Genomic DNA, 10,606 nt, shown 5'->3' with positions numbered 1-10,606 from the left:
GAAGTGGTGAGGACAAACGCATGTAATCCTAGTTGGAAAAAATATGTTAAACTGGAATAATTATTTTTCGTGTATTAAAATGAGTTTCTCATCAAAATAGTAACTTGTTATTAAAAACACATATTAAAATAGTAGAGTAATAAATCAATCATATAGTAAGACCAAATTTTTAACGTGAAAAATCTAATGCGGAAAAAACTATGCGATCGTAGTCCACCTCAAACTTCCAGGATCATAATATCTTGGCTCAAGAATAGCATATCATCAACACATTACATGGATGATCAAGAATTCTAGGTCTCACAAAGTAGATATAGTAGGAAAATACTTCAGAGAGGATAAACTGTAGATCAGCACCATTAGGATTGTAGAACTTACTACAAGGATTCTCCACATATAATTTAGGTCAAAACTGATAAAGTTTAACCCTTCGTCGTCAAGCAGAAAGCTCAAATCTTTTTTTTTTCTCTATATTCTTTTCTCTCCCCGTGTGTCGCCACTGTTCGCTCGCTGCACGCACACCTCGTTCACTGCCCTCAATTGCACACATCTCATTCTTTTTTTTTTTTTGATAAATTAGATTTGGGCTTACATGCTTCAAGCTCACATATGTATTGTACCTAACAATTCTCCCCCTTCAGCTAATATGGTGGGTTGTACTAAGCTCGCTCGTCGCCTACATGCTTCAAGCTTCTCCTTAGGCAAAGACTTTGTCAATATATCTGATCCATTCTCATTGGTATGCACCTTTTCCAATTGTAGTTCTTTCATCTCAAGCACATCACGAATCCAGTGATATCTCACATCAATATGCTTAGATCTAGAATGGTATGTTGAATTTTTGGAGAGGTGAATGATACTCTAATTGTCACAATAAACAGCATATCCTTCCTGTTTCAAGCCTAATACCTATAGACACATTTTCATCCATAAAGTTTTCTCGCAGGCTTCAGTAAATGCTATGTATTCTGCTTTTGTGGTTGATAGTGTTGAATCTCGGATTTTGATGATGAAGTCAATTGTCATTTGTTTATCTAATTTATATGTTGAGATAAGTGTGCAGGATTGACTACAATGGCAGTAAGACATACATCAAGTGTTATGTCAGAGTCAAATCCAAGATCACATTGGGAGTTCGAGAGTTCATTAGAAGTTCGGATGTTCATCGGAAGTTCTACGGGAACCAACCGAGAAGTCCAGGAGCTTGCCATAGAAGCTCGTCGGAACTCGCCAAGAAGATCGTCGCAAAGTCTAGGAGCTTGCCTGGAGTCCGTCGGAGTATCACCGAGAGTTCGTCGAATGTTCGCCGAAGGAAGCGGTTGATGCACCGAAACACAAATTACAGTAATGATATCTTAATTGTCGTAGTTAGAGTGTAAATTAAGTTAGGATTGGGAGGTGATCCCACTAACTTAATCAGGGGCCAACTGGGCCCTTAACAGACTCAAATTGGGCTGAATGGAATAGCCCATTCGGTCCTTAAAATCTTAGCCGGCGGTGGCACCGTCTGGGAGACTCAGTCTCCCAAGATTTCTGGGTGGTGGTACCGCCCCTGTCAAGCGGTGGTACCGTCTGAGCTCGGTCTTCAAGCACTGTCAGGCGGTAGTACCACCCAAACTGAGCGGTGGTACCGCCTAGTGCCCGATGACAGGTGGTAGTACCACCCAGTAATGGTGGTGGTATCGCCAATACCCCAAAAATCTGGGATTGGACACTTTTAGGCTCTATTTTTTAATACCAATAGGGTCTATAAATATCCCACCCTTTCCTGCATGAAAGGGCAACAAAATTCTTGAAATACTCTTGAGTCTTGAGGCCTTAAAGTATTATAAAAGTTAGAGTTCTCCTCCTTCTTTCTAAGTGTTGAGATCATCCAAGAGAGGAGTGAAAACTTGTAAGGGTTGTCTCCTAAGCCCGGCAAAAAGAGAAACATTGTAAAAGGGTGATTGGCCTTTGCTTATTAAAAGAAGGCTTCTAGTAGACACCGATAACCTCGGCAGAGGAGGAAGCCGATAGTGGATGTAGGTCATGTTGATCAAACCACTCTAAAATCTCAGTTTGCATTTACTTTGAGCATCTTTCCTTTATAGCAAACTGCCTCTCCTCCTTACTGTGCTTTAAATACTTTTACATTTGCTTTAATGTGAAACATCTTTCGAGATCGGCTTTCTACGAAGACTTTACGAAATCTACGTTTTTTTTCATTTGTGTGATTTACATTGTTGTAAATCACCTTAGTGCTCTCTTGCATTTTCACTTAAGACTTTAAGTTCAAATTCCTTCCGAAATGAATTGAGTTGAAATCATTCTCGTTGAATCGATTTTAATCGAAACAAGGTTTTTGAAATAGCGAAAGTTTTCCATTGCACTAATTCACCCCACCCTCTTAGTGTGCTCTTAATCCTAACAATTAGTATCAGAGCGAGGTTCACTCTTAGTTGGCTTAAAAACCAAGAGAGATGACATTTGCCAGAAATCAAGAGGGTCACTCAATTATACGTCCACCCATGTTCAATGAGATGGATTACACCTATTGGAAGACTCGAATGAGGATCTTCCTAATTTCTGTGGATTTTGAACTTTGGACCATTGTAGAAAATGGATTTCAAAAGTCTTCTCTTCCAATGATCGATTGGAATGAATTGGAGAAGAAGACTTTCACTTTAAACGCAAAGGCTATGAATGCCATATTTTGTGCACTAGATAAAAATGAGTTCAACCGTATTTCGATTTGTGAAACGACTTTTGATATTTGGCACACACTCGAAGTGACTCACGAAGGCATGAGTAGAGTTAAATAGTCAAAAATCAATCTTTTAGTACATTCTTATGAATTATTTCGAATGAAACTGAGTGAGACCATTGGAGACATATATACCCATTTTATGAATATTGTCATTGGTTTAAAAGGACTTGGTAAAAGTTTTTTAAATTTTGAGCTCGTTAATAAAGTTTTAAGATCTATTCCAAAGAGTTGGGACCCTAAAGTCACGACCATTCAAGAGGCCAAAGATTTAAATAACTTTCCTCTTGAAGAATTAATTGGGTCATTAATTACCTATGAAATGACATGCAAAGCTCATGAAAAGCTTGAGGACACCCTTCCAAAGAACAGGAAGGATATGACACTAAGAACACAAGAAGACCACTTGAGAGAAAACTCAAGTGATGAGGACTTTGATAATGACTTGGCACTTTTAACAAGAAAATTCAAAAAATATATTAAAATAAATAAATTTGAACCCAAGAAAGATCAATGCAATATGATAAACAATATAGATTGATTTTTAAGGCACCCAAGGTCAAATGGGTACCTAAAAATCATCCTCTTTTGTAGAAACGTCCCATCACAAGCTAGGAGCAAGAGATGATACATTGATAGTGGATGCTCAAGGTATATGACCGGAGATCCATCTCAATTCTCTAAGCTCACTAGCATAGACGAAAGATATGTCACCTTCGGAGACAACAACAAGGGCAAAATCATTGGCAAAGGAACCATAGGTAACAAATCCAACTTCTTTATTGAAGATGCTTTGTTAGTAGATAGTTTAAAACATAACCTCTTGAGTATTAGTCAATTATGTGATAAAGAATATATTGTTAAATTTGAATCTAATGCTTGCATTATTGAAAAACCACACAAAAACATATCTATGATTGCATTAAAACAAAATAACGTATATACCATTGACATTAATGATTATGCAGAATTAACTACAATGATAGTAAGACATGCAACAAGTGTTATGCCGGAGTCAAGACCAAGATCACATTGGGAGTTTGAGAGTTCGTCGAAAGTTCGAACGTTCGTCGGAAGTTCTGCGGGAACCAGCTGAAAAGTCCAGGAGCTTGCCATAGAAGCTCGTTGAAACTCGCCAAGAAGATCATCGTAAAGTCCAGGAACTTGCCGGGAGTCCATTGGAGCATCGTCGAGGGTTCGTCGGATGTTCTCCAGAAGTTCGTCGGAAAAAATGATTGACGTATCGGAACACTAATTACAGTAATGATGTCTTAATTGTCATAGTTAAAGTGTAGATTAAGTTAGGATTGAGAGGTGATCCCATAACTTAATGAGGGGCCAACTGGGCCCTTAATAGACCCAAATTAGGTCGAATGTAATAGCCCATTCGGTCCCTAAAATCTTGGTCGATGGTGGCACCACTTGGGAGACTCTATCTCCCAGGATTTCTAGGCAGTGGTACCGCCCCTGTCAGGCAGTGGTACCACCTAAGCTCGGTCTTCGAGCACTATCAAGCGGTAGTACCACGCCTAGTAATGGCGGTGGTATCGCTAGGACCCCGGAAATATGGGATTGAACACTTTTAGGCTCCATTTTTGAATGCCATTGGGGTTTATAAATACCCCACCCTTTCCTGTATGAAAGGGCAACGAAATTCTTGAAATACTCTTGAGTCTTGAGGCCTTAAAGTGTTGTAAAAGTTAGAGTTCTCCTCATTCTTTCTAAGTGTTGAGATCATCCAGGAGAGGAGTGAAAACTTGTAAGGGTTTCTCCTAAGCCCGGCAAAAGGAGAAAAACTGTAAAAGGGTGGTTGGCCTTTGCCTATTGAAGGAAGGCCTCTAGTGGTCGCCGGTGACCTCATCGGAGGAGGAAGCCGATAGTGGATGTAGGTCACGTTAACCGAACCACTCTAAAATCTCGGTTTGTATTTACTTTGAGCATCTTTCCTTTATAGCAAACTGCCTCTCCTCTTTACTATGCTTTAAATACGTCTACATTCGCTTTGACATAAAACATCTTCCGAGATCAGTTTTCTACGAAGACTTTATGAAATCTATATTTTTTTCATTTGTGTGATTTATATTACTGCAAATCACCTTAGTCCTCTCTTACATTTTCACTTAAGACTTCAAGCTCAAATTCCTTCCGAAATGAATTGAGTTGAAATCATTCTCGTTGAATCGGCTTTAATCGAAACAAGGTTTTTGAAATAGCGAAAGTTTTCCGCTGCACTAATTCACCCCCCCCACCCCTCTTAGTGCACTTTTGATCCTAACAGATAGAGCAATACAATTCTATAACTTAGATTACCAAGAGAGTGCTCCCCTTGTAAATATCATTAAGAACCCCGAAGTGAAATTCCTAGAATCAGTATCACCTGCCATGTCTGCATTTGTGTACCCTTCTAACATAGGTTCATCACTGCCAAAACATAAATGCAACCTTGAAGTACCTCTTAGATATATTAATATTCATTTCACTACTGCCCAATGTTCCTTACAAGGATTAGAGAGAAATCAACTGACAACTCTAACTGCATGAGTTATATATGACCTAGTACAAACTATAACATACATCAAACTACCTATTGCAGATGAGCAAGGCACTTTGGATATTTCTTCTTTTTCTTTCTCACTTGTAGGACATTGTTTTGAACTAAGATTGAAATAATCTGCAAGTGAAGAACAAACTGTTTTGGTTTTACTCATGTTGAATCTTTCAAGAATCTTTTTAATGTAAGTTTCTTGAGATAGCCAAATCTTCTTTTTCTTCCTATCACGAAGAATCTTTATGCTAAGTATTTGTTTCATCGATCCCAAGTCTTTCATGACAAAAGACTTAACTCTTTTTTAAACTTTTTAATTTACCACCATTATGGCCAACAATCAGCATATCATCAACATATAGTAAGAGAATAATGATATCATAATCTGAAATTTTTTTCATAAACACATAATGATCATATGTGGTTTTATTATACCCTTGGTTCATCACAAAAGAATCAAACTTCTTGTACCACTGTCTAGGTGCTTATTTGAGTCCATATAAGCTTTTCCTAAGCTTACACACCATATTTTCTTTTCTATTGACTTTGAAACCTTCTAACTGCTCCATGTAACTTTCTTCTTCTAAGTCACTATGAAGAAATGTTGTATTCACATCAAGTTGTTCAACTTCTAAATTCAAGCGGGCAGCCAAACCAAGAATAACTCGGATAGAGGATATTTTCACAATTGGAGAAAATATTTCTTCAAAGTCAATACCTTTATTCTGATTGAATCCTTTCACAACTAGTCATGCCTTGTATCTTTGTTGTAAACTATTATTTTTATTCTTCAATTTATAAAATCATTTATTCTTAAGAGCTTTCTTCTCTTTAGGTAACTTTACTAAGTCGTAGGTGTGGTTCTCAAGCAAGGATCTCAACTTTTCTTGCATGTCTTTAACCCACTCATTCTTATGCTCATGTAGAATAGCCTCTTGGTATATTTCTGGTTCTCCCCTATCAGTAAGCATAACATACTCATGTGGAGGATATCTGATAGATGGTTATCGCTTTCTAGTGGATCTTCTCAATGGAATCTCAATTGATGGTGGAGGTGCTTGTTCAATTAGTTCAACATCATCAATTGTAGGAGTATCATCACTTGCATTCTCACCACAATCTTATTGTTCATCTCTCCATGATCATCATGAACTACATGTAAAGGAACTGGACTCAAACTCCAAGGAATATAAAGAGAGGTTTTTGGCTTTTCAACATTATCACCATCATCAAACAATTGTTCTTCAAGAAATACAAAATCTCTGCTTTTAATAATCTTCTTATTCACTGGATCTTATAATTTGTACTCAAACTCTTTATGACCATATCCCAAGAAGATACATACTTTTGCCTTATTATCAAGCTTGGACCTTTCATCTTTGGAAATATAAACAAATACTTTATACCCAAAAACTCTCAAGTGATTATAAAATATATATTTTCCTTTCGATGCTCTGGAACATCACCTTTCAGAGGAACTGATGGAGAAAGATTTATGAGGTCAACTGTAGTTCTCATAGCCTCCCCCAAAATGACTTCGGTAACTTGGCGTGGGAAAGCATACACCTAATCCTTTCTTCAATAGTTCTATTCATCATTTCTACCATACCATTATGTTGAGGAGGTTTAGGAATTATTTTCTCAAGCCTGATATCATGAAACCTACAATAATTCTCAAAAGGATTCCTGTACTTGCTACCATTATCTACTCTAATACACTTTAGCTTTTTTCTAGATTCTCTTTCAACACTGACATGAAACTCTTTGAAAACATCAAATACATAGTCTTTATATTTCAAAGTAAAAGCTCAAACTTTTCTAGAATGATCATCAATAAAAGTAACAAAATAAAGAACACCTCCAAGAGTTCTAGTTTGCATAGTACAAACATCAGTATGAACTAAATTAAAAACATCTGATCTTCTAGATGATAGATATGTATAAAATGTAACTCTATGTGTTTTTCCAACTAAGCAATGATCACAAGATTTAAGAGATGTACCTTGCAACTCTGGTAAGAACTATTTTCTAATAAGAGTTTGAAATCCCTTCTCATTGATATTACCAAGCCTCTTGTGCCAAAGATCTATACTTTCATCCTTCTGAATTGCATTAATATCTCATTTGTGTAACTTAGCTTCCATGACATAAAAATAGTTAAACTTCTTTCCTCTTGCCATATTTAGAGAACCTTTAGTGAGTTTCTATTTGCTTTCACTATAATAGTGTGTGAATCCCTCATCATCAAGTTTGCCTATAGATATCAAGTTAAGATGAATATTTGGAACATGTCTGACATCTTTGAGTATCAATTTACTCCCAATACTGGTCTCCAAGCAAATATCTCCAATACCTATAATCTTCGATGTACTACTATTTCCTATTCTGACATTACCAAAATTATTAGCAGTGTAAGATCTAAAGAAATCACTATAAGAAGTAACATGAAATGAAGCACCAGAGTCAATTACTCAGTTACTGTCCTGAGCTACAAGACTGACACAACTGTCATTACAAACAATAATGATATCACCTTCAGCAGCAACTGTATTTGTTTCTTTCTCATTTTTCGTCCTTTCATTCTATTCTCGTTTTCAAAACCTACACTCTTTCTTCATGTGATCTAGCCTATTATAGTGGAAACATTTGATATCTCTTCTAGACTTGGATCTTCCTCTATAACCATGTTGATTTCTGCTATGACTTATTCCACGTCTTTCTTGTTTTTTAGTAACAAATGCACCAAAAGAATATTCACACTGTTCTTTCCTTCTGGCATCTTCATTTAGTAAACTGTCTTTAACCATATCTATAGTTAGAGTCCCCTGTGGCGTGGAGTTATAAATTGTCACCATATACGTTTGTCAACTTTCTGGTAAAAAGTTGAGAAATAATAATCCTTGCATCTCATCATCTATATTCATTTTCATAGCAACCAGCTTGTTTGCAAGACTCTGAAATAGACTTATATGCTCAACAATGTTATCACCATCTTTATATTTCAAATTTATAAGCCGAGAAAAATTCTATTTCCCACTATCTTTTTTGCAAAAATATTTTATAACCTTTACCAAACAACATCAGCTCTGGTTTCATCATAAATATGCTTATACAAATTTATATTCATCTATCTTCTAATATAGACAATAGCTTTACTATGTTGAACTTCTCATTCTTCATCGTCTATAGTAGAAGGTTTATTTTTAATCTTGATTGACTTATACAAATCTTTACAATAGAGCAAATCTTCCATCATACGGTTCCAAGTGGAATAATTTGATGAGTTCAATTTAATCATACCATCTGACTATTCCATTTCAATCATACAAGAAAAAACTAGCACCAAATAACCTGGCTATGATACCACTTGTTGGGAAAAACCTGTTAAAGCAGAATATTTCTTTTCCCTCTTTGTGTATCAAAATGAGTTCATCATCAAAATACCAACTTGTTATCAAAAGTACATATTTACCAAAATAACATAAACAGTAGAGTAATAAATCAATCATACAGTGAGATCAAATTTTTAACGTGGAAAACCCAATGCGGGAAAAACCACGGGATCGTAGTCCACTTTAAACTTCCATTATTAATAGTAATGATAATAAGTTGACAATAAGTATTCTTTAAAATAACCAGAAGATCACAATAACATCAAGACCACGTATCTTGGTTCAAGAATAGCATATCATGAATGGAACTCATCAAAATAAGAATCCTAAGTCTCACAAAGTGGGTATAGCAAGAAAGTATATTAAAGAGGATAAACTATAGATCAATACCGTTAGGATTGTAGAGCTTACTGTAAAGATTCTCCACATATAATTTGAATCAAAACTGTCAAAGTTTGACTCTTGATCATTAAGCAGAAAACTCAAAATCCTTTTTTTTCTCTCTCCTCTTTCTCTTATTCTTTTCTCTCCCCGTGCGCCGCTCGCTCGCTGCACACACACCTCGTTGCTGCTCAACTGCGCACGTCTCATTCTTTTTCTTTTCTTTTTTTTTTTGATAAATCAGATTTGGGCTTACATAACATAGAAGAACCCTACCCTTTCGTTTGGCAAAGTCCTTTAGCCATAAGTATTACCAAAAATTAGCAAAGCTTGATGGATGGAAAATTCATGTCTAGAGGATCTCTCAATTGAGTTTGATATGTTATATGTTGATCTCTCTCATATTCCACATTTATAGATGAACTTCTTTGGACCAAAGATGCAACTATCCATAGATAGACGAGCCAAGAAATTAAATAAGATGCAGAAATGATGCCAAGAAATTAGTTAAGATGCAGAAATGTTTCTATAATCATCTGGACTAGGAGATGCATCAACAAGACCAATCCTTTTTCATCAAAGGAGTGATCAACATTGGTTTCCCAATCTAATATGTCAATCTAGGATAAACCTATTTTTATTCACCATAAGTTGGGAGGTCAATTTTGATAGTAGATGATATTTCTCTAATTGTCTGAGAAAATCTCTCTACTCTGTTGAGGAAAATCCTCCCTTTCAACCTATATAAATAGGGAGAGAACATGTCAATACAATATAACTTCTTGAATAATTCTTCCTTCTTCCATCTCTTTAACTCAGGGAGGGTAAGTTCGAGAAGCCCGTCCCTGTCACTGCTTAACTACGTCCTTTACCGTGATCAAATACAAGGTTCGCCTCCTTCTCTGATCTCTTTCTTATCGCGCCAGCTTCGATCTCCCCTTTTCAGCATGCCTCCATGAGATCCTTAGCACTCGCCCAGCGAAGCTCGCTATGTAGCCTTGTGGGGAACCGTCGCAGTTTTCTTTCCCCACCCGCGGTGCTCTCCCTTGACTTCTCCACTCGCTGCCTAGTGCCTCTCAAATCATGGTGGAAGCAGCATAAATTTACTTAAGATCTACCACTCAAACCACAGCCTCTACAATCTCCGGGATGCTACGACATCTCCGTGGCCGTTTCTTGGCTGCAGCGGCTGCCGGTATCTTCCTCTGCTGTGGTTGCTTCCAGGCTCCCCACAGCTGCTTCTTTGTCGCAACAGCGATCTACAGCAGCAGTGATCTATAGTAGTGATGATTTGCAGCAACTTCAGCAGTTGCAACAGTTGCAACAACCGCAGCAGCGATCTGCCGTAGTAGCAAGCAACAGTAGTTGCGATCTGCAGTAGCTGCAATAGCTTTAGCAGCCACAATAGCTGCAACAACCGCAACAATGATCTACCGCTGCAGCAGTCGTATCCCTCCCTCATTCTCCAACTTCCGTGACATAAGCGTATGAGAAGACTCAAGTTCTCTTCTTTTGATATTCTAGTTCCTATTTCTATAGGGACTT

Source organism: Musa acuminata, chromosome BXJ3-11 (genome assembly GCF_036884655.1).
Source record: "Musa acuminata AAA Group cultivar baxijiao chromosome BXJ3-11, Cavendish_Baxijiao_AAA, whole genome shotgun sequence".
Classification (NCBI taxonomy): Eukaryota; Viridiplantae; Streptophyta; class Magnoliopsida; order Zingiberales; family Musaceae; genus Musa; species Musa acuminata.
Note: the sequence above shows the minus strand (reverse complement) of the source record.